This window comes from Equus quagga, chromosome 18 (genome assembly GCF_021613505.1).
Source record: "Equus quagga isolate Etosha38 chromosome 18, UCLA_HA_Equagga_1.0, whole genome shotgun sequence".
NCBI classification, from domain to species: domain Eukaryota; kingdom Metazoa; phylum Chordata; class Mammalia; order Perissodactyla; family Equidae; genus Equus; species Equus quagga.
Genome location: NC_060284.1, coordinates 47,466,137 through 47,492,453, shown reverse-complemented (window position 1 = coordinate 47,492,453; position 26,317 = coordinate 47,466,137). Strand labels below are relative to the sequence as shown.

Sequence of the window (26,317 nt, the reverse complement as noted above, 5' to 3'; positions counted from 1 at the left end):
GAATGAATGGATAAATGAATGGAAGTGAATGATGGGAGCCGGTGAGCATGGGCCCAGTGGCTGGGTCTAGTTTCTTAAGTAAACTCCACTAGGCTTTACCAGCCTTGCATGTCTCCATCTGGAAAAATAAGTGGTGACAGTGAGCTTGAGGCAGATAAATGTGGGACCATACGTATAAGTGGACAAACTCATTGCTCTAGTGACAAAAAAATCTGACTTTTATTACTCAGGAATTATCAAATTCTCAAATCTTAGAGGTGGAAGAACCTCAAAATCATCTTTCCTAGTCCTTTCACTTTTCAGATGAAGACGCAGAGGCTCAGGGTGAAGTGTGGGTAATCGGCTATCCCCAGGTTATACAACTTGCCAAAAACCACACTGGTACTTGGCACAGGGATAAAATCTATAGAAAACTTAATTGCCAATGGGCAAATTCCCAGGGGTTCTCGGCTGCATTCCCAGCTTGGTCCCAATAGGCCTTTTACAAGAAGAGAACAATGATGAACAAAACTGAGAAAGCAAACTGTGAAAGCATAAACACTCCCAACCCAGATTAATTCTTTGGCCTTGTCCATGAGCGCACAGCAGACGCATTGGACAACAGATGCATCATATCAGCTGAAGTGCAAGGACCAGAATATAATGTACACTACAAACATTTGGGAAGCTCAAATCTAGATGTCAAAGGCTAAAACATTTCAGAAGTATTAAATATCTGAGGAAACGCACAAATCAAACTTCAAGGTAAAGTGTTGGCTACCAGCTCTACCCAGGTTGTATGAAGATTTGTTTTAAGTGCACAGTGACCTCAATCTGTGCATTGTTAATTGGGAAATGGGGCGTGTACGGGGTCATTATTGCATAATAAGGCTTCTGCCTGAGGGTATATGTGGTGTGCTTTGGTTCTACTGAAACTTGTAATTCTCAATCTCCCTCCAGCCGGTGAAGTCTCCACATGTTCAACTGGCTGCTCTAATTCAGACTGTCTTACTATGTGCCTGAGCTCCTTGCTTCTTCTAACCTTGTCTTATATCCTCTTTCTCATCCATCATCTCCATGAGTTTCAGTATGGGAGCCATGAGTGAAAATTAACAGTCACATAAAACAGAACCTGGGCTATGCTCTCTCTTGTCTTTCTTTAAATTCTACCTACCCTGAAGCAAAAATTCTTCTTTCCCCAGGAAGCCGTCTCTGAGTGGTCTTATGCCCCAGGATTTTATTCTCTTATCTTGTCTATATATGCAGTTTAGCACAAAATCACACGTAGTCTTGTCTATTGCTCTTCATTACTGTGTACCCAGACTCCCTTGAAGATGATGACAAAATAAGGACAGGGGCCCAGGCAGCCCTTGGAAGTTTATTTTTATAAAAGAGGGTCAAGCAGATACTCCCAAGAGGGTTTGTTTACTGATGGTGTCTGCTGGGCCAAAGCAGTTAAGTCAGAGCCTGGAAGGGAGGTCTGTAGTTACAACTACAGGAGCCTCTGTGTCTATTTGAAAGGCATGGCTCTCCCAGGTAATGATACGCCTGTCTTTTCTCAAAGTCATAACTTGACCTTCAGCTCTGTCTTATCTCTTCAGTTCAAATCTCTCTGCCTGGCTTAAGAAGTATCCTTAGTAATTTCAATTTTGAGGTCCCTTACCCAAAACTTTAAATACTTCCAATAAGAACTTTATGGATAACTTGGTCCTACGGCCCTTCTTTAGAACAAGTCAAAAGTGATGCTAAGTTAATCTAGCCTGTGAGCGGGTCATAGTAGACCGAGACAATTTCCTTTCTCTTTGCCTTCCATATTTGCAGTTACCAAATTTTATTTGCAACTATTCACGTATCATTATAGGGAGAACTATTTACATTTTGACAAATAAAATTCCAAGACCTTAAGGAACTTAATATGACTTTGATGAGTCGGCTCAGGTAGCCATATATGACTCAAGCACTGGGTCCAGGTCTCCTATCCAGGGTAGGTGAGACTGGAAGTGTGACAGAGGCACAGCATAAAGAGAACAGTTTCTATTGCGAGGCAGTAGGTACTCCAGAAGAAGCCAAGTCACAGACTACCAAATGAGGATCTATGAAAAAAACAATTGTCTTCAGTTCCTCTCACCGTCCCTTTTTTCCATTTTCTCCCATATGGCCCAACTGACCCTCCAGTAGGCCCTGAGTAACCTCAGTCTTTCCACCATTCTTTCCATTAATACTTCACCCCAAGAAAAAAATGCCCCCTGGCATCTAGCTACACATGAGAAGGTAATTTATCAACTATCTTTTTCATTAGCTTAATGTATCGCCCTCCTATGGAGGCAAATCCTTACTTCACTGAAATCAAGCTGAATGAAAAATACCAAACAAAAATATGAAACTAGCGAGAGATACTTAGGGTACCAAAGTGTAGACCAGTGATTCTCAGTGAGGGAGTAGAGAGGTGCAGGTGCTTTTTAACAACATAGACATCACTACCTCCACCCCCATTGCTGGAGTTAAGAACCACTGTGTAACATGAAACATAGATGAAGAGACAATGTTACCTTTATAAACAAGTAACTATCGTGGAAGTTTGAGGTCCACTGATGCAAATAACCATATTTAGAGAAGGAAAGGAAATCAAGTGCTTCCCATGTGTCAAATGTCATACTAGGGATTTGTCTCACTCAATCCTTATCCCATAAGTGGGTATCACCTTGACCAGAGCACCACTGCTGAGGTGGTGAAAACAGAGGAGAAAACAGGTCCTGAGGTTAAGTAACTTACCTAAGATCACATAGCCAATAGGTTGAACCAGAATTCAAACTCAAATCTATCATCATAACCCATACTATTTCTGAAAGAGCACGGTTGTGTGTAAAAGTCCTATAAAAAATTTAAAACGTTACATAAACATTGGCTATCGTGTTATTATATGTATTAAAACATGAACATTCTTTGGCGACTTTCAACTTGGTTGCTCATGAACTTCAGCCATCTGAGGATGGCCCCTCTCCTTGGAGGAGACTGCACGGCTTCCCCACTTGCACATCTTCCGCCAGAGCCCTCCCCTGACTCACAAAGGGGCTGGCAGTGAAACTGCAAGCCTCCTCCCCACTCCCTCTAAGGCACCACCTTGTTGTGTTCCCAACAAGTTCCTTGGGGACTATCTCTAAGACTTTAGAAGATGGTTGTAATCTGCTGAGGTGAAGCCTTTACCAGATGATCCAAAATGTCTCCTGAGGCCAGCTTATGCATTCCTTGTTATTTGTCCTCAAGTATACCTGGAAAGAACAGATTTAATTACTATAAATTCTTCCTTGAATCCACTAATGTTGAGCACTGGATCACAGATGGTCCTCTCCACTCTGCCATGACCAACCACACTGCTCTTACCAAATCTATCAGTTTTTTCCATTTTTGTTCCTTCTTTTAGTACTTATGTTTAGAAATGCCTTCTTCCCCCCTAGATTATATAAAAATATTCAAGTTTATATTTTAATACTTCCATGTTTCTTTTTTAACATTTAAATCTTTACTCCATCTGAAATTAATTTTTGGTATAATCTGTGAGGTAAGGTAAGGTAATCTATTGTCTTTTCAAGTGATTCTCCAATACTATTTATTAATTAACTCATCCTTACCCCCAATGACTTAAAATATTTTATTATATTGTATTTTCTTATATATACTTGTGTCTGTTTCTAAACTTGATAATCTCTGAGATCCACAATTTTAACTAGTATATATAGGAAAGGAAAAAGATAGTTATATGCAAATATATTTACCCAGCTATTTCCTAGAGAAGGGTAAGAAGGAGACCAAAATAGAAGAAAAAATTAGAAGTGAACAGTGAATGATCAGAAGGGACTTATCAGTTCCATAAATAAACCCTTGTAAGAATTTGCTGTGGTGTAAAGCAGGGCATTACCATACTCCCTTAACAAAATGAACGAGGAGTAGGCACAGTTAGACAGCATCAGGAGCACCATCAGTTAGACACGTGTCAGGAAAGTGCTTGGCTCCATTTAATTCCTCTCCCCACCTCACCCATTTATGAGCCAGAGTACCTGAGCATCCTTTGAACAGAGTTTGCGCTGTGTGCAAAAATTATATTGGGAGTCCCTGTCTCATTGGTACCTGCCTCATTTGCTAACTGAGACTATTAAAGAGATCAATTCATAAAAAGCAGTTATGACATTCCTGACTGTTTTAGTTTACTAGGACTGACATAACAAAATACCATAGATTGGGTGGCAGCTTAAACAACAGAAATGGGGGCCAGAAACCCAAGATCAAAGTGACAGCAGCTTTGGTTCTCCTGAGGCCTCTTCTCTTGGCTTGCAGACAGCCGCCTTCTAGCTCTGTCCTCACACGGCCTTTCCTCTGTGCACTTGCATCCCTGGTGTCCCCCTCTTCTTATAAGGACACCAGTCATGTTGGATTAGGGCCACCAAATGACCTCATTTAACGTTCATTACCTCTTTACAGGCCCTATCTCCAATTACAGTCACATTCTGAGGAATACTGGGGGTTGGGACTTCAAAATATGAATTTTTGGGGACACAATTCAGTCCATAACACTGGAATATATGAAGGAACTAATAAAAATTAGCTATTACGAAGTAAATGTGTTGGGCAGGGCAAATGAATATCAAGGCAACTCTAACAGGAAAGATATGAACAATTTCGCTTTTTTCCCCCCTATTTGACCAAGAATAAATGTTTAATGTTTGAACAGTTGGGACACAACAGAAAGCCTTGTCCAGATAGCTACTGATTCAAACCGGGTCAGAGGACGCTAGAAGACTAGAGCACAATGGCTCAGCAGGTGGGTGCTGTTAAGGGAAATGAATTGGCTAATGGCCTCCTCAAACCACAGGTTACTATTTTAAATGTTACAAAAGACCGTAGAGTATGAAAAGATGAAAAATAAAGCTAGTGTGCGTCTAATCTTCAAAGGAGAAGAAGTGAGTGATAGAGGCAATTTGGCTCCATGTGACTACACTAAATTGCCAAATACTAAGGCTGCCTTTGGGCTAGAGATAGGTTACAATCTTTTCTGCCCTAGGGCTCTCAGGATAGGAAATAGTTGTTTTCTTTTTTCTTTCCTTCTCACTAAAATCCTTTTTGCAGTCCTTAAAGACTGAAAACATCTGTGTGTTGGCCAAAGTCACGCAAAAGGGACACAAACACACTTACCCCTAGCACTACATAATCTACATAAAAGGGGGCTTATTTGGGTAAAAACTTCCAAGCAGATTTGAAGGAGCACGGCAATCCTTTGAGCTCTTGTTACAGTGGTATGCTTAGACTGGGCATAGCTGCACTGCACTCAGCAGGGCAAACATTCACATAGAGCGTGGTCTCCTGCCCCCATTACAGTAGAGAATGACCCTTCCCCATAGTAATGCTTTATGCATTTGTAGGAAAAGAAGAATAGGTAACTATGATGCTACGGAAGCCCCCAATCGAGGAAATGGTCTTGTTAGAAAGGGGATCCCCCAGTGCTTAGGAGCTAGTATTAGGCTGATCTCCCAAAGGGTTTCCAGGGCCCTCCAGATGTGTACCCGCTCAGTGAAGGAAAAAGAATAGTCGCACTAGCTAACTACCAGCCATTGTAGAGAGGGTCAGGTAATCCTCACCACATAAATGTCATTGGACTACTGGTCAGTTGAAATGGCAGCACAAAGGGTAACCAACTTTCTTTAAGAGCATTCACATGGGTGTGGCCACAATGAGCCAGCTCCCAGGAGTGGAAAGAAGAGGGCTGCAGGACTCTGCTCACATTTGCATTAGGGTCCAGCTAGTGATTTTAAAATAAACCAAAAAAACCCCTCTGGAGTTACATGCCAGAAAGGGCTGTGAAAGTGGATCTCTAGGTTCTTCTTTGTCCTTTGAAGACCAGCCTAGTCTCTTATTCCTAGAGCACAGATACATTCTGAGTTCACTAAATGATCAAGTCTTTCCCTTTGAGCTTTCTCTCTGCTTCAGGTACTCAGTTGCTCCCTAGGCAAATGGTGGTCCGGAATCCTATCATTAACAGCACGGAAAGAGTAAAAATGTCTCAAACACATATTATGGAGCAGATGTAAAGGAAGAAGTTCACTTTAACCAAAAGATCACACACATTTTTGGTAGTTACCAAAAAAACCTGATGATTCTAAATTTTTATCTCCAGCTTTCATCACTCACTCCTGATCCAGACATGTTCCCAGCTACTGACCAGGCCCCTCCAGCTAAAGTTACCTCATTCTAAACATATCCAAAGCAAACACATTTTGTCAGTTGTAGGATTTACTTAAGTCACCCAAGCTGGAGCTCTCAGAGTCCTCTTTGACCCCTAACAAGTCCTAATTAATTGGTCATCAATTCTTGTCAACTTTACTGCCAAATGACTCCATAATCGATCTATTTCTCTTCATTCTTATTGTTCCTGACTTAATTGAGCATCTTCTCTCAAGTGAATAACTGCCCAACCTCCAAACTAATCTCCTTGCCTCCAGTTTCTTTCTTTCCTTTTTTTCTTTTTTGAGGAAGATTAGCTCTGAGCTAACATCTGCTGCCAATCCTCCTCTTTTTGCTGAGGAAGACTGGCCCTGAGCTAACATCCGTGCCCATCTTCCTCTACTTTATATGTGGGACACCTGCCACAGCATGGTGTGCCAAGCGGTGCCATGTCCACACCCGGGATTTGAACTGGCGAACCCCGGGCCGCCAAAGAGGAACGTGTGCACTTAACTGCTGTGCCACCGGGCCAGTCCATGCCTCCGGTTTCATTTTGATTTTTGATCTAAGAACCACCTCTTTGAAGCATGGTGGGGATACAAGTCTGACCTTTCCTAAACAAAGTTATTTGCTTCAGGAGGGGAAAAGCCAGAATTCATTAGGGCTGATTCACAACAGAACAGTGACAGAGTTGAGAAATAGAGGAACAAGTCTTTCCCCGTCGCTGTGGCATGATGCTGTGGTTTGAGCCAATGATTCTGGCAGAGTTCTATGCATGTTCTTAAGAGGAGATGAGAAGGAGATGTTCTTGGTGGGAGATGGGAAGACAGAGGGAAAGAGGTAATCAACTAGTGGGTTAAATATCCAAGAATCTATTAGGACTCAAAATAGATGACCCTCAGCTTTCCTTAATGTGCAAAAAGAACTTGGGTATGTACATACTCTAAAAATTAAAGACAATTCTTAATTTATAGAGACAAAAAAATTACTCCCAAATCTATCACCCTAATAATAATTACCATGTCTGTGCATGCCCTTCCAGTCTTTGTTTACTGCCCACATATTTCATACAACTGAAATAATAGCCTTTGTGTTAATATAAGAATTATACATCTAAAGATTTGCTAAGTTAGAAAATAACTGACCTTACCTAATCTCGTGCATTTCACTTGAGGAATTTTCATTCTGGAGTACATCATTCATTAGAGAGTAGTTTCTGCTGGTAAAGGGTGAAGTTGCAGCCTGGGTTGTACCTACATAATTTTATATAAAAGGAAAGGTGCAGAATTGAGTAAGGGGCTGTAGATTTAAAATTGGTGGACCCTAGATATGAGGAAAATGCCTAAAATCTGAAAAACAAGAAAAGAGACTCTCTTACTTTCATAGCATATTCTGGCTTTTATTACCAGCATCCTTAATATTATAATATTAAGCACTATAATATTATAGCACATATAATATTATATGACAAGGGCAACAATAAAGACAATCCCAATAAAGGGAACATATGCAGGACTGTTAACCTAGACTTGAGCAGGGCTGGGTGGTCACAGAAGACTTCTGGGAGTTATTCAGGCAAAGGCTGTGTGTGAAGGAAGAAGGCCAGGCAGAGGGAACAATATATGCAAAAGGCCAAAGGTGAGAGAAAGTGTGTTACCAAGAAAAGGTGGTTCAATGTAGAATTGAGGAATAGGAGTAAACAGAGATAGGGTGTGGAGAAGGATGGCATTTTACTCCAATTTTTATTTTAAAATATTCATACCTACAAAACACTTGATAAAGTAAGGCAATGAATATCTATATACTCTTCAACTAGATAATACTGCACGTGGGTGGGAGGAGAGAATGAATGAATGAATGAATTTGGCAAAATGTTAACAATTGGTGGTAGAGATTTCTAACACTCTTCAGATGCTCTCTCTCCACTAACCTGTAAATGTAAACCTTTCTATATCTTTCCTCTATTATTTCCTCCTCTCCCTCCTTGGGAAACTTTGGAGATTAATTAGTCATAAGAACATTCTGGGGGAGAAGGGGCGGAGCAAAATGGCAGGGTGAGCTGACCCGGGATTCTCTCCCCTCCAAAATACAACAAAAAATTGGAAGAACTGAATTTCAGAGAATAAACATAATGCCAGCTCGTTAGAGACCTACAATACCAAGAAGGCGGAGATCATAAACATAGCTTTACACCTTCGGAGGTGCTGGAACAGTAGGAGAGAACATCGCTCCCTCCCCCAGAGTCTGCAATTGCTGCGGCGCCGGTCGGGAAGGAGTGGGGGAGGGGCCGCGCAACCTAGGGATCATCCAGGACTCCTGCCGCTGGTTCAGTGGAAATCCGCTGCCGGTGGGGGGGGGGGGGGGGGGGGGGGGCGGGGGGGCTTCCCCCCCCCGGGGGCCCCAAAAAAAAAGGGCCTGGGGAGACCAGAGAACAGAACTGATCTGAACCCAGACGGGGGGGGGGGTGTGAGTAACAGCCCCTCCCCCCCAGCAAAGCCAGTGGGCGCAGCCATCTTGCCCCAAGGCGGAGAACTCATAACACACTGCTCTCAACCCCCATCTAGTGGTGACAGGCTGTAACTGCAACCGAACTCTACCACCATGCGAAAAAACCGCTCCTCTACTGTCCAGCAATTTATAAAAGCCCCAGACCAGAAGGAAAACAATAAAAACATAGAATTAAGTCCTGAGGACTTGGAATTAGGTAAACTAAGTGATAATGAATTCAGAGCAGCTATAATCCAAAAACTCAATGAGGTAGAGAGAAAGATAGAGAAACAAGCTGAGTTCTGGAGTTACTTCACAAAAGAGTTTGAAATCATAAAGAAGAATCAAACAGAATTACTTGAGATGAAAAACACAATGGACCAGATAAAACAGAATACGGATTCCCTGAATGCCCGTGTAGATACCACAGAAGAGCAAATTAACATAATTGAAGATAGAGAGGCTGAATGGCTCCAGAAAGAGGAAGAAAGAGAACTAAGAATTAAAAAAAATGAGGAAAATCTCCAAGAGATAATGGATTCAATGAGGAGTAAGAACATAAGGATCATAGGAATTCCCAAGAATATGGAAAAGGAAAATGGAGCAGAAAATGTACTTAACGAAATTATTGAAGAGAACTTCCCAAATCTAGGGATCGACGGAGAAATGTGTGTAGAGGAGGGTTTTAGATCTCCTAGATTTGTCAATGTAAAAAGAGCTACCCAAGGTACATAGTAGTAAAATTGGCAAAAAGGAAAGATAAGGAAAAAATACTCAGGGAAGTAAGAAAAAAAAAAGAGAATAAGCTATAAAGGAACCCCTATCAGACTGTCAGCAGATTTCTCTACAGAAACCCTACAAGCTAGGAGAGAATGGAGTGAAATATTCAAAGCCTTAAAGGATAAAAATCTTCAGCCAAGAATACTCTATCCAGCAAGAATTTCCTTCAGATATGAGGGAGACATTAAATCTTTTCCAGACAAACAAAAGTTAAGGGAATTTGTAACCAAAAGCCCTCCATTACAAGAAATCCTCAAGAAGGCTCTCATACCTGAAAAAAGAAAAAAGGGAGAAAGGGGACACAATCCACAGACTAGGGAGACCGATGGATAGAACCAGAACAGGATAGCAAATATTCAATTATAGCATTAGGGTAAAGGTAAGGAAACTACCAAAACAAGGGCGATCTTAGCACGCTAACTACAAATGAAAAAGACGAGTTGGAATAAAATATGAAAATAATTATTTAGGAGGGGAAGAGCAAAGGGTCTAAATCAGTATTGGTCAAGTTTAAGAGACCACCAGAGAACAGACTATATTATACACGAGATTCTAAATACAAACTTCAAGGTAGACACTAAAATAAAGTACAGAACAGAGTCACAAATCATAAATAAGGAAAAATCTAAGAAACCCAACATAAGAAATTGCAGTATTAAATGGGTAGTTTAAAGCAAACAGGAAAAGAAACGCAGGAAAACAAGATAATGAGCGACAGATTAACAGCATTAAGTCCACATGCATCAGTAATCACTCTCAATGTAAATGGATTGAACTCTCCAATAAAAAGACACAGAGTGGCAAAATGGATTAAAGAACAACATCCAACAATTTGTTGCCTCCAGGAAACACACCTCCGCCCCAAGGACAAACACAGACTCAGGGTGAAGGGGTGGAGGACAATACTTCAAGCAAATAGCAAGGAAAAAAAGGCAGGTGTTGCAATTCTTATATCAGACCAAGTGGATTTCAAAATAAGACAGGTAAAGAGAGACACAGAGGGACAATATATAATGATCAAAGGGACACTTCATCAAGAAGAAATAACGCTTATAAATATCTATGCACCCAACACAGGAGCACCAAGATTCATAAAGCAACTATTAACAGACCTAAAGGAAGATGTTAAAAACAACATAATAATAGTAGGGGACCTCAACACCCCACTCACATCAATGGACAGATCATCCAGACAGAAAATCAACAAGGAAATAGGGGAGCTAAATGAAAAACTAAAACAATTGGACGTAATAGACATATATAGATCACTCCACCCTGAAAGAGCTGAATACACATTCTTCTCAAGTGCACATGGAACATTCTCAAGGATAGACCATATGTTGGGAAACAAGGCAAGCCTCTACAAATTTAAAAAAATTGAAATAATAACAAGCATCTTGTCCGATCATAGTGCTATAAGGCTAGAAATTAATTACAAGAAAAAAGCTGAGAAAGGCACAAAGATGTGGAGACTAAACAACACACTACTGAACAAGCAATGGATCATTGAAGAAATTAAAGAAGAAATAAAAAAATACCTGGAAACAAATGAAAATGATAGCATGCCCTACCAACTCATATGGGATACAGCAAAAGCTGTATTAAGAGGAAAATTCATCGCAATACAGGCACATCTTAACAAACAAGAAAAATCCCAAATAAGCAACCTTAAAGCACACCTAACTGAACTAGAGAAAAAAGAACAAATGAAGCCCAAAGTCAGCAGAAGGAGAGAAATAATAAAAATCAGAGCAGAAATAAATACTATTGAAACGAAAAAGGCAGTAGAAAGGATCAATGAGTCAAAGAGCTGGTTTTTTGAGAAGATAAATAAAATTGACAAACCACTAGCCAGACTTACAAAGAAAAAAAGGGAGAAAGCCCAAATAAACAAAATCAGAAATGAGCAAGGAGAAATAACAACAGACTCTGCAGAAATACAACAGATTATAAGAGAATACTACAAAAACTATATGCCAACAGAATGGATAACCTAGAGGAAATGGATAAATTCTTGGACTCCTACAATCTCCCAAAGCTCACTCAAGAAGAGGCAGACAATTTGAACAGACCAATAACAAGGAAAGAGATTGAAACAGCAATCAAAAACATCCCAAAGAATAAAACCGCAGGACCAGATGGCTTTCCTGGGGAATTCTACCAAACTTTCAGAGAGGATTTAATACCTATCCTTTTCAAGCTATTCCAAAAAATTAGGGAAGATGGAACACTTCCTAACACATTCTATGAGGCTAACATCACACTGATACCAAAACCTGACAAGGACACCACGAAAAAAGAGAACTACAGGCCAATATCACTGATGAACATAGATGCAAAAATTCTAAACAAAATTTTGGCAACCAGAATTCAGCAATTCATCAAAAGAATCATACATCATGATCAGGTGGGATTCATACCAGGGACACAGGGATGGTTCAACATCCGCAAATCAATCAACATGATACACCACATCAACAAACTGAGGAATAAAAACCACACGATCATCTCAATAGATGCAGAGAAGGCATCTGACAAGATCCAACAGCCATTTATGATAAAAACTCTGAACAAAATGGGCATAGAAGGAAACTACCTCAACATAATAAAGGCCATATATGACAAACCCATAGCCAACATCATACTCAATGGGCAAAAACTGAACCCCATCCCCCCGAAAACAGGAATGAGACAAGGATGCCCTCTATCACCACTCTTATTTAACATAGTACTGGAGGTCCTGGCCAGAGCAATCAGGCAAGAAAAAGGAATAAAAGGAATTCAAATAGGGAGGGAAGAAGTGAAACTCTCGCTGTTTGCAGATGACATGATCTTATATATAGAAAACCCCAAAGAATCCATTGGAAAACTGTTAGAAGTAATCAACAACTACAGGGTTGCAGGGTATAAAATCAATTTGCATAAATCAGTAGCATTTCTATACTCCAGTAATGAACCAACAGAAAAAGAACTCAAGAACACAATACCATTCACAATCGCAACAAAAAGAATAAAATACCTTGGGGTAAACTTAACTAAGGAAGTGAAGGACCTATATAATGAAAATTACAAGGCCTTTCTGAGAGAATTGGATGACAACATAAGGAGATGGAAAGACATTCCTTGTACATGGATTGGAAGAATAAACATAGTTAAAATGTCCGTTCTACCTAAAGCAATCTACAGATTCAACGCCATCCCAATCAGAATCCCAATGACATTCTTTACAGAATTAGAACAAAGAATCCTAAAATTCATATGGGGCAACAAAAGACCCCGAATTTCTAAAGCAATCCTGAGAAAAAAGAACAAAACGGGAGGCATCACAATCCCTGACTTCAAAACATACTACAAAGCTACAGTAATCAAAACAGCATGTTACTGGTACAAAAACAGGTGCACAGATCAATGGAACAGAATTGAAAGCCCAGAAATAAAACCACACATCTATGGACAGCTTATCTTTAACAAAGGAGCTGAGGGCATACAATGGAGAAGAGAAAGTCTTTTCAACAAATGGTGCTGGGAAAACTGGAAAGCCACATGTAAAAGTATGAAAATTGACCATTCTTTTTCACCATTCACCAAAATAAACTCAAAATGGATTAAAGACCTAAAGGTGAGACTTGAAACCATAAGGCTTCTGGAAGAAAACGTAGGCAGTACACTCTTTGACATCAGTATTAAAAGGATCTTTTCGGACACCATGCCTTCTCAGAGAAGGGAAACAATAGAAAGAATAAACAAATGGGACTTCATCAGACTAAGGAGCTTCTTCAAGGCAAATGAAAACAGGATTAAAACAAAAAAACAACCCACTAACTGGGAAAAAATATTTGCAAGTCATATATCTGACAAAGGCTTAATATCCATAACATATAAAGAACTCTCGCAACTCAACAACAAAACATCAAACAACCCAATCAAAAAATGGGCTGGAGACATGAACAGACATTTCTCCAAAGAAGATATACTGATGGCCAAGAGGCACATGAAAAGATGCTCATCATCGCTGATCATCAGGGAAATGCAAATCAAAACTACACTAAGATATCACCTTACACCCGTTACAATGACAAAAATATCTAAAACTAATAGCAACAAATGTTGGAGAGGTTGTGGAGAAAAAGTATCCCTCATACACTGCTGGTGGGAATGCAAACTGGTGCAGCCACTATGGAAAACAGTATGGAGATTCCTCAAAAAACTAAAAGTAGAACTACCATACGATCCAGCCATCCCACTACTGGGTATTTATCCAGAGAGCTTGAAGTCAGCAATCCCAAAAGTCCTGTGCACCCCAATGTTCATTGCAGCATTATTTACAATAGCCAAGACATGGAAGCAACCTAAGTGCCCAGCAACAGAAGAATGGATAGAGAAGATGTGGTACATATATACAATGGAATACTACTCAGCTGTAAAACAGAACAAAATCATTCCATTTGCAATAACATGGATGGACCTTGAGGGAATTATGTTAAGTGAAATAAGCCAGCGAGAGAAGGATAATCTGTGCATGACTCCACTCATATGAGGAATTTAAAATTATGGACTAAGAACAGTTCAGTGGATACCAGGGGAAAGGTGGGGTGGGGGGTGGGCACAAAGGGTGAAGTGGTGCACCTACAACATGACTGACAAACATTAATGTACAACTGAAATTTCACAAGATTGTAACCTATCATTAACTCAATTAAAAAAAAAAAAAAAAACATTCTGGGGGCTGGCCTGGTGGTGCAGCAGTTAAGTGCGCACATTCTGCTTTGGCGGCCCAGAGTTCACCAGTTCGATCCCAGGTGCGGACATGGCATCGCTTGGCACACCATGCTGTGGTAGGCATCCCACATATAAAGTAGAGGAAGATGGGCACGGATGTTAGCTCAGGGCCAGGATTCCTCAGAAAAAAGAGGAGGATTGGCAGCAGTTAGCTCAGGGCTAATCTTCCTCAAAAAAAAAAAAGAAAAAAAAACCATTCTGTTATATGCGCACTCTAGGAATATCTAGTCTAGAGAAACCAGTGTTTCGCAAACTGTTTTTGATGACCAATACCCTAGGAACGCTTTCAGACATTCTTTTCTAACTGCCTCCCTTAGGAAATTTCAACACAGAGATATACTGTATATCTATCTGGTTTTAAATACTGTTTTTTTGAAATATACATACATACACACACACACACACACGTATGATGATTCTAAATTTTTACCTCCAGCTTTCATGTATATATGTGTATATATATATACATGTGTATATGTGTATGTGATTTATACATTACAAAGGTAAGATTTTTTTCATACCCCAAGAACTAATTTTTGCCCACTTAAGGCAATATCACTCCCACTGAGAATGCATGAGATAAACAGATCTAACAAAAAAGGAACAAATTAGATTATAATAGAATGAACTCTATTCCAATTAGTTTTTAGAAATTATATTAATATATTAATCACTTATTAACTATAAAGTAAGATAAATTCTAAGATTTCTAAAATTTTGGGGGCCAGCCTCGTGGCTGAGTAGGTAAGTTCACTCCACTTCGGCAGCCCAGGGTTTCTCCAGGTTCGAATCCTGGGCGTGGACATGCCACCGCTCATCAAGCCACGCTGCGGCAGCATCCCACATGCCACAACTAGAAGGACCCACAACTAAAAGTACACAACTATGTACCGGGAGGCTTTGGGGAGAAAAAGGAAAACTAAAATCTTTAGGGGAAAAAAAAAGTTTTTAACTCCTACTGCTTTATTTCAGCTCTTCTAAGAAAAACTTTTTTATTGTAACCCACTTGGCCACAGAGACCATATCTATATGCTCCAGAGAACCTAGCACAGTGGTAAAGGACCTAATTAGTCAATTGCCACCTGGTCCTGACAGAATGAATGAAATAACGTAAGTCTCTCTTGGGAGGGGTGGGGGAGAAGCGTGGCAATCCCATGTATTTTGAGGGCAACCAAACCAAGGCAGGCAAGTCCTGAAGGAGAATGCTCTTTGCAGGAGGCAACAAAACTCAGGCAGGCATTGGAATGAGAAGGTTGTATGGAACATCATCATTTTACCAAGGTCTACAATAATGCTGTCTAGTAGAAATTTAATGTGAGCAGTCTATATAACTTTATTTTAGAAGCTGTATTCAAAAAGTAAAAAGGAGCAAGCAAAAATAATTTTAATGATATATTTATTCAGTACATTTTTATTAAAATATTACTACTTTTAGAAAAATAAATGTAGTACGTCCATATATTGGAACATTACTCAGTGCTAAAAAGAAATGAACTATCAAGCCATGAAAAGATTTGGAGGAGCCTTAAATGCATATTAGTAAGTACGTGAAAGAAGCCAATGTGAAAAGGCTACACACTGTATGATTCTAACTATATGACATCCTGGAAAAGGCAAGACTTTCAACAGTAAAAGGATGAAGGGTTTCCAGGGGTTTGAGGGGAGGAAGAGATGAGTAGGTGAAGCACAGTGGATTTTTAAGGCAATGAAACTATTCTGTACGATATTATAATGGTGGATACATGTCACTATAAATTTGTCAAAACCTATAGAATGTACAATACCAAGAGTGAATCCTAATGTAAACTAGGAACTCTGGGTGATAATTATGTGTCAATGTTGGTTCCTCGATTGTAACAAATGTATCTCCCCAGCGCAGGATGTTGATGGTGGGGGAGGCTGTGCATGTCTGGGGAGAGGGGATATCTGAGAACTCTCTGCACTTTCTGCTCAGTTTTGCTGTGAATCTAAAACTACTCTAAAAAATAAAGTTTATATTTTAAAATATATACAATATATATTATTTCAACATGCAATCAATATAAAACATTATTTATGAGATATTTTACATTCTTTTTTTCATAACACATCTTTGAAAACCAGCATGTATTTTATACTTACACCATTTCTAATTTGGATTAGCCACATTTCAAGTACTCAAAAGCCACATATGACTAGTGGCTCCCATATTGGACAGTCTAAGTCTAGAGCAGTGGCAACACCAAGCCACATGAGGTATATAGAGGAGGAAAAAGGGGTTTGCTATGCCGATGCAGCTTACAAACAAATCTCGGAATCTTCCTTCCGCCCAGAGAGCTGCCTCTCAGCTCCTCTCATACAGATATTCAAGAGCACCCTCCCTGTGCGCCCCCTCCCCAGTCCAGCCCTCCCGATAGTATCAATCCAAAGCTTTTCTTGATGGCACTCTGTCAAAAAGAGAGGCATGGAATGCCGAAGAACAGAGGGATTTATCACACCAGAGGTTCCTGAAAATACCATGTACTCCTCATTAATAATAGGAAAAAAGCTTTCAGGTCCTGCACACTGTGCAAAAAAATGAAGAATTTATTAAAATGGGGTACAGATTTAAATGCTACCTAGAAAATAGGTACTTAAGAAAAAAACGCTGTCAATATAAAAATAAATAACTAGGCTTTGCCTTAGTTGGTGGGGATTATTTATATTTCCTTGCAACGAGGAACATTATTTATTTATATTTCCTAGCAACATTCCTAGAACTAATATATAGGCTTCTCTATATGCCATGATATATGAGAATCTGCTCATGCTCTAAATGCTATTACCAAGATGTGGGTGCACTTTAGCTCAGAAAAGTTAGCTATCATTTGAATTAGAAAAGGCACTCCGTTAAATCACACTCAGCCCTTTTATAGTCATCATCTTCATGTTCTATCACTCACTCAGAGAAGTGAGGGGAGAAAAGGCATTTATTTGCTTACCATTTTCAACAGCTCTTCCAGAAGAAGGGAAAGGAAAAAAAGAGAAAGTGGACTGACTATAACAAAAAAAAACATTCAGTCCCACAGAATCCCGCAACGAAAACAGCACAACATACAGCAGAATGCATACATACTAGCTTTATTTATAGTCACAAAAATCATTATTAAATGCCTAACTCCCATCTGAATCTTCTTCTAAATGAAGAAGGAAATGAAAAAATAAAATAAAATTGGCATTTAACTGTATATGGCATTTTTAAAAATTAAGAAGTCTACAGGAAAAGTCAAAATATTTCACATCTAAACATTTACAAATAAGTATCTTAATGTAATCTTAATATAATTTAATAAAATGATATATCTGGGATTTGATTTAAAATACTCTAATAAAGAAGAATGATAATAAAAGTAAAAGTTGGAGAAATGTACGAAGAAGAATGACAAGGTCAGCCTGGTGGTGCAGCGGTTTTAAGTTCACATGCTCCTTTTCGGTGGCCCGGGGTTCGCTGGTTTGGGTCCCAGGCACAGACCTATGCACCGCTTGTCAAGCCATGCTGTGGCAGGCATCCCACATATAAAGTAGAGGAAGATGGGCACAGATGTTAGCTCAGGGCCAATCTTCCTCAAAAAAAAAAATGACAGAATTCTGTTAACTGGTAAAGCTGAGTGATGGGTACTCAAGGGTTCATTATACTTTCCTCTCTACTTGTGTATAGCTTATATCTAAAGTTTCACAAATAAAAAAGTTCAAAAATTGTTGGTGGTAAGTTTTTAAATATACGGGTATTTTTAACAAAAAAAATTGTTAATTGGTTATCTCTAACTCGGGGCCTGCCACGGGAGATTTACTATTTACTTACACTCTTTTAAATTGTTTGCATGTTTTTATCAAACATTATTTTCTCAGTGAAAAAATACCTGTATAAACACATGTATGTATGTACATGTATACACACACCCTTCAGACATACACACATACACACACGCACCCATATATACATATATTAGTGTTTTGGTAAGCATAGAGCACTTAACAATTCCTGAGGATACTGGTCATGCATTTAGCTCCACACCTTATTAGTTGTGGATCCTTAGCAAGTCACTTCTGAGTCTTCTCAAGTAAGGATAACCTTTAAATGAGAAATACATTTGTGGGGAAACACATGGGGAAAACCAGGTTTATTATGAAGGAAGGTCTGCACCTAACGTTTGAGGGGCCATGACTAAGAGGAGAAAGAGAGGCATCCAGCCCGTGGTCTATTCTTCTCTTCCTACCCAACGAAGGGACCTCACACACATGTGTGGATACCCCAATAAACCGGATCAAGCTCCACCACCCCCAGAGCTGCCCTTTGACCCCACCTGAGGTCTGGGTGTGCACACATTTATCCTGTCCACACCCGAAGAAGAGCCTGCACAGGTCCTAGCAGTGGGCTTCTGGCTACTTGTCAAGGATTTCAGGATCTGCAGTAGCTAGACCCTAGTCTAGAATGTGGGGGGCGGAGGGAGATGTACTCTTAGAATTCCTTGGCCTCTGGAAAGGGATATGACTGGAGAAGGGCCAGGGTGGGCCCTTTCAAAGCAAAGAGCCCAGGGTAGGAGACCGAGGTGCCTGGATGTAAAAGCAGTACTGATTGGAGACAAGGTGTTATACTGAACCACCGGAGAGAGGGAGTCAGAAGACATGGATTCTTGCCCCAGTTCTGCCAGTAACTTCATGGGTGACCTTAGGCCAACGTCTTTACCTAGCTGAGCCTCAATTTTCTCGTACATCTACTTAATAAATATTTATGGGACTCCAATTATGGGCCAGGCATGCATCTAGATACTGTGGATACACAGAGAATTCAATAGACAATAGTCCTTGCCCTCAAAGACTTACCATTCTGGTAGGGAGCAAGCCATGAAGATACCGGGGCAAGCGTATTCCAGACAAACAGCCTCTTCCAAACAAAAATTTTCATGACTAATCTTGCAAGTTGACATGTTCATTAAATATAAATAACAAAAGAATCCTAAGAGGAAAAAAACAACATATGTTAAATCATAATGAAATATTATAAAGAGTGCAAAACATGCCTTTTATGACCCATTCTCTAATCCAACAGTATGAGCACGCCACTACTGCTATTCTAATTTTAATCATGAGAATTATCATCGTATGCAGCACAAAATCCAGTCTGCAAATGTGCCGTTTTCTTTATATTATTACCCACTTTAATAATGTATATTTTATATGGAAGATAAATTATATAAAGACAATGTAATCACAAAGCATTTATCCACATTAATTTTTAAAATAAATACATTAATAAAATGTATCAGGTGCACCTTAAAACATTTATTTCAAAAAAGATTAATAATGAGCTTTATTACTTGATAAACATAGAAAAAAGAATTCACAAAAGAGATGAAAAGAGTGTGCAATAAAGGATAAATAGCCTAAGGACAGCTTATCTTTATGCCAAACCAATTAAGATTGGATGCAGCTTCCTGACTACATCAACTACAGAATGTTTGGTGTCATCGCGGAGTATTTGGTCAGACAACTAGGAGTCAAGCGAGAAGAGCTAGAAGATCTTGGATAAGACAACGGAGAATTTTTTCTGAAAGGGTAAGTAGTTAAGTAAAAATGAAATTTATGTCTCGTGAAGTCCAGTCTGACCTAAAGGCAGTTACACAAGGAGAGCTCCAAAGCTCAGATCATTCCAGCCATTTCATCCTACACCTTCTCAAAGTCTGAAGAGTCGCCATTTATCACAAAATATCAGTTATAAGGGACTATTTATACTTGTTAGATCTCACCATTAGAATCATCTCAGGGCGCAGTGAATTTCCAGGCAAAGATCAAAGCACCCACAATGAAATGCAATCAAATTCTCCCTTTTCTACCTGTCTCAGTTCAAAATAAAATAGAACAGAGTTTGCACTGCCCAACCTTTATTAGTAGTATAGCTTCTTATTGCAGCTACTTCCACTAGATGGCACTAAAGACTCTGTGTTTTAGGAATCAGGCTCCTAAAAAACTCAGAAGGCAAAAATGATCTATCTGAAATAAACAATAAATTTATCTAGTCATCAGTCCTGTCATATGATCAGTTTCTTGGAAACTAAACATGAATCTCAGCCATTTATTCACTCATCATTTATTAAACCATGCTATGTTTCAGACACTGTGCCCAATGTTAGGGATACAGAAATAAAACATGGCCCCTTGCCCGTAAGATTTCTTACTGTGGGAGGAAAGGGGCACAGTGAGGGCAGAAGACAAAATCAGATAAGCAAGTATAAAACTGAAATGCAGAATGTGAAAGACTTACTAGAGGCCATCACAGAGCACCATAGGTAGCACACAGAGGGACACCTAATAAAGACTTGGTCAGTCAAGGATTCTGAGGAAGTTGATGCCTGAAAACTGAACTTTGAAAAATGGGTAGGAACTAATTAGGTAAAGAAGAACTGGCAGAGTGTCCTACGCAGAGCAAGTAGCTTGTACAATCAAAAGAGGCTGAAGCTCAGGGCGCCTGCTGGGGTCAGGGTGAGGCAGTGCAAGAAACAAGGTTGGCTGGGCTGGCAAAGGTAGAGTGCAGGGAAGCCCCTACGAGATAATTTCCATGAGAGCAGAGATTTTTGCTTGTTCTACACAATCAAGTATCCCGGCACATAGCCAAAAGTCCCTGCCCTCATGGAACTTACTCTTCTAGTGGAGAGAAAGCCACGAAGACATTTGGGGAAAACATATTCCAGGTACTTAAAAGATATTTGACGACAAAATGAAGGTACAGAAGGTCATGATCAAATTGGAATTTCAGAGGCCGGCCCAGTGGCGCAGCGGTTGAGTTTGTACATTCGGCTTCTCGGCAGCCCGGGATTTGCTGGTTCAGATCCCTGGTGTGGACATGGCTCCACTTGGCAAAAGCCATGCTGTGGTAGGCGTCCCATGTATAAAGTAGAGGAAGATGGGCATGGATGTTAGCTCAGGGCCAGTCTTCCTCAGCAAAAAGGAGGATTGGCAGTAGTTAGCTCAGGGCTAATCTTCCTCACAAAAAAAAAACAATTGGAATTTCAGAAAGATCTCTAACAGGATTATAGAGAATGGATTGGAAATAGGTACACTAATTAGTAACCCAAACAAAGTATGATAAGAACTTGAACTAAAGCAGGAATAGTGGGGCTGGAAGGGAGGGAGTAAATTCAGAGATATGATGTGGGTAACAACGATAACAGTAAAAAGAACGCCCATATAACATGTGAACTGGTGCTTTACATACATCACCTCCAAATCCCACATAAATCAAGGGAGGATGAAGAGGCTTAAAAAAAAAGAAAAGTGGGGGGCTGGCCCCTTGATGTAGTGGTCAAAGTTCGGCGTGCTCTGCTTCAGCAGCCCAGGTTCCTGGGTTCGGATCCCGGGCAAAGACCTACACAACTCATCAGCCATGCTGTGGTGGCACCCCACATACAAAATAGAGGCAGACTGGCACAGAAGTTAGCTAGGGAGAATCTTCCTCAACAACAACAAAGGGCTGAGGACCCAGGGAAATAGAAACACTTAAGAGCCAGGTGGAAGACATAGTGCACTGCAGGGAGAAAGAAAAGAAGTGGTTAGAGGGGCAGGAAATGGAAGAAAAATCAAGAATAGTGTTATGGCAACCAAGGGGGGAGAAATTTTCAAGGAGAAGAAAGTTGTTAATGTCAAAAGCCATAGCAAATTCACTTAGATAATAACTGAAAAGTATCTGCTGCATTTAGCAAGTAGAGAATTATTGCGGACTTTTGGCAAAAGCAATTCCAGAGGAATGGTGAGAGCAAAAGCCAGATTTATTGTGTTTAGGAGTAAAATGTGAGGAGAAGAATTAGAGAAGCAAGTGGAGACCATTCTTTTTAAGAAGCAGAGAGAAATCAGGAGCTAGAGAGGGGCATAGGGCAGAAGGAGAGACTTAAGCATGGGTATGAGCTGAAAGAAAGATCCGCCAGAAAGGAGAGGAGGAAGACAGACGAGAGGCAGGAAGCAGATGAAGCTGGGTTTCAGAGCACAGTCTTAGGAGAAAGGATTCTCTTTCCTTTGAAATAAGGAAGGAGGAAGGATGCTGAGCGATGGAAACAGGTGTAATGGTGAAAGTCTGACATAGCTCTCTGGTTCACTTTCTATATATTCACTCAGTCTGGTGGTGCTGATCAAGCAAAATGTCCAATCCAGACCTGGCTGATTTTCCACTGGGCCATCCTCCCTTCCTGGCCTTCTTGCCATTGGCACTTTCTCTATCTGGGCTGCAGGGTTGGGCTGAAACTCTTTAGACACCTCGATGGACCTGGTCACTTTCACCAGTCCTATTCCTCTGAACCTATGATTTTTGGACTTCCCTGTAAGTATTTGCTCCCTAGGTCTCCAGAAAGATGAAGCAGTATATGAGCATGGAACAAAGCACCGAATTAATTCTGGGAAAAGAGAATCCTTAACTGATCCTCTCTCGTGATCTCACCCCCATCACCATGGTCTGCATGATCCACAAAACTCTTGGTTACATGTGGTCCTATTTGTTCTCCTTATTTGAGTTCATCATTCCCTGTCTCATCAGTAACAAGTCTTTATTAGAAGTCTACCACGTAGGCATTAGGTTGGTTGCCAAGGGTTTTTCATCTTAACAGAGAGACAAAGAATATATATATATATATATCTCCTATATACATTCTCTCTATATATACACACACAGATTTTATGTTATATAGGAATACATATACACATGCACACATATATACGTATACATACACAACAAATAAAAACACAATACTACAATGTAACACACACTGCAAAGTGCGAAGTATAGGCAAAAGAGGTACTGGAGCTCAAACCTGGAGCCTTGAAATAACAGGGAAAGTTGTAAGGAAGTAGTATCAAGCAGCCTGACATAGAAGGAAGGGTAGGTGTAAATAAAGGTGGAAGAACTTTGCAAACAAAATTGACAAAGACCAAGAAGTGTGCTTGGCCATGTTTAGGGAATAACTAAAAGGCTAGTTTTATGAATCTATTAAGGAATCAGGTTTTATTCTATGGAGATAGGGAGCTACTGAATCTTTCAGAATGAAGACTGATTTATACCATGTTTTTATATGTTTTTACAACTAATTTGGAAAAAATGTATAGGATGGATTGAAAAAAAAAATGGAGGGGAGGGATAATTCAGAGACTATCGTAATACTTGACGTGAGGGTGATAGGGTCCTGTATCATCCTAAAATTCAATGCAGTAAGGTGTTGGCAGTGGGGATGGAAAGAAATTGATACCTGCCTGGATATGGAAAAAGAGAAAGGAGGCCAGGAGCACTATAAGGTTTCAAGCCGGAGGGAAAGGAGAATGATTACATCATTGAGACAACAAAATAGGAAAATTCAGAGAGCACAGTTCAGTGAGCAAAGAAGTTCAATGAAGTTTAAGATATGTGGGGCTTAAGGTGATGGGGACACATTTGAGTGCAGATTTATAATAGATGGTTGTGACCAAAGCTCAGAGGAGAGGTCAGTACCAAAAGCGTGGATCCAGGAATTAACTGCATCAGAGGAAATGCAGAGAGAAACGGTAGGGGATAAAGTGAAGGAAGGAGAGTGTGAGAAGCAGCTCAAGAGATTAGAAGGCCAGGAGAGTAGAGTATTTCAGAAGTCAAGGAGGAAGCAAGTTTTAAGGCTGAGGAAATACATAACAATGGTGAATACTAAAGAGACTGCGTGTTGAGAAAAGGTCAGTGTCAAGGTCACTTGTGATCTACAGGAGAAAAATTTCACCAGGAAAGAGGACTGGAAAGTTAGTTTACTTGGAGGAGGAAAAAAATGAGTGGCGATGGTGATAAAGAGAAAATGGTGATGAAAGCAGAAAGTAGGACTACTCTTTTGAGAAACGTGGTGAGAGTCACAAAGGTCAGCAAGTTGAAAGGCAGCCCAGTCAAGGGAGCATCTGTTCCCCCCTTTAGGACTTGGTCCCAATTCTTGGCAGAAGAATATGGTAGTAAAGGACTGACTGAAAACACAGGAGCAGCAAGGTTTTGAGGAGGCGGGAGAGGTTGGGATAAAGAGCAAAAGTCTTGTGGGGTTAACCTTAGAATAAAAGAAAGGCAGTAAGGAGAGGTACGAGAGGAGGTGTGCTGAATCAGATTTTTAAATATAAAGGGAGGGAGTTGCTTTTCTCACTCAATGAAAGGCAGTTACCTGCTGAGTATATAAGGGATTAGATGCATAAGAAGCTGGAAAAGGAAAGGGTAGAGGTGGTTGGGGGTAGAATCTTAAAACGTGGCATCATAAGACAGAATTCACATCTGAGATGTGTTACCTTGGGCGGGCCACCAGACTTCTTAGAGTTGTTGAAAAATTAAATGAGAGAAAGCCCATGTAAATTGTAAAGCACTTCTTAAACAAGGGAGGTTTGGAACACCTACCATGGGAAATATGATACAGCATGAAAATGACATGAAGCAAAGCATCACCAGGCATCAGGGAGGGTTGAGACCGAGTTCAGAGAAAGACATAGCAAACTCAAGTCTGCGTGGTTTCCGTAACTTACTGCAGCACACTGGAGGGGAGAAAGCAGATTCTGAGTCAGGGCAGGTGCAGAGAAGGACAAGAAGCTGAAGAAATACAGGTAAGGACTATTCTAAGACCTGCTTTCTTTTGGAAATTATATGTAATTTTTATATAAAAGTGGCATTTGACTCACTGACGTTTTATTTTGGAAATGGCCAAACATTTCAATTTTTTTATTTTACAGTTTTCTTTTCACATTTTGGAGTAAACAAGTTGTTGGGTTGTTTTGGGTTTTTTTCCAGATTCCGTATTTTTGAAAGTTTAGGCTCCAGGCACTGTGCCTATAGCATAAAATGGATAACGAAGACACCAAGGAAACGGTTGCCCATTGGGTCCAAATCCAGCAGGGAAGGGCATGATCAAAGCAAGCAGTGAGATAATCGGGCACATCAGACAGGCTTAGGCGACTGGAGATGATGGGAACAATTGGAGGGTAAGGAGCTAGAGTGTTACCATTTCTGGAATTCTCAAGAACTAGGTCCTAGATCGCAGGTGCAGCAAAGGCCCCATAGGGCCGAATCAGGAGACCCCCTTGTAAGGACTCGTAACGGAGACAAAAAAACTTGTAAAGGGCGCCTGGTGTGTTCATCTTCTCAACGAGTCTGTGAGCCCACAAAGCGCTATCCCACTTTGACATCCTCCACGATCCCATTGTGACCAGTCACCGGCCCTCCTTGATTGACCGATAAAAACGGCGGGTCAAACTCGCTCCCTTTCCGTTATACACGACTGTGGAATTCTGTGACAACACTTAACCCGTTCGGCCATCCGCACTCCCGGCCCCGATGGGTCAAACGGCTTCTCCAGCCCCGAGAATGGGGAGTCGAGCTCCGGGCGGGGGCCGAACGAAGGCCTCACTGCTGGACCTCGGTCCAACGGTCTCCCTGACGGGTCCCCAGAACCAGACCCTGAGGGGCCTTACCCCAGAAAAAGCCAGGAGCTAGCGAGCCGCAGGAGCTCCCGGAAGCGGCGTGTTAGGCCTGAGGGACTCCCGATCTAAAACGAGCTGGGGAGACCCAGGGGGAACTCGCAGGCTCACACCCGCAGGGAAGACAAACGACCGCCGCCCCACCAGGACCCTCGGGAAGCAGGAAAACGGTCGTCCTACAACTCCCAGCAGGCCCTGGGCTGAGGTCGGAGCCAACTGACAGCGCCACTCACCAATGGGAGGGCCCAGTCTGGGTTCGTGGGACCAATCCGAGGGCCCGAAGGAGATCGTCCCCGGGGCATATCAGCGCGGCTTTTTAAGTGATCCTCTGGCCTGTCTGGTCGCCACAGCGATAGAGAAAGGGACAGTGACGCTGGCTATACTATGCCGCTCACTCACTCCCTGCCTCGCTCTTTTCCTCCCCGCAAGACGCAGCCCTCCAGACGCCCCGCCTCCGGCCGCTACTTTGGCCCCTCCCCTCTCCTGCTGAGTGGACGGGGGAAGATGTGGAACTTCCAAAGCTTATTGGATGCTTCTGGGGTCACTCTGGAGGGCGGCGGGGCTCGCCGCGGCGAGGGCCGCCCCTCTCGGACGGTGATTGGATTCGCCTGAATAGACC

At 41.0% G+C, this 26,317-nt stretch overlaps 1 long non-coding RNA gene across 1 annotated transcript; it reads right to left on the bottom strand.

Annotated features, from left to right (window-relative positions):
- Positions 1 to 6: 6 nt before the first annotated feature.
- On the bottom strand, positions 7 to 26,143 carry LOC124229898 (uncharacterized). The gene is made up of 4 exons (XR_006886014.1): positions 25,932 to 26,143; positions 19,081 to 19,213; positions 7,343 to 7,445; positions 7 to 3,248 (listed from the first exon to the last, which is right to left on the bottom strand). It is a non-coding gene; the product is annotated as an uncharacterized LOC124229898 (long non-coding RNA).
- Between the last annotated feature and the right edge of the window lie 174 nt (positions 26,144 to 26,317).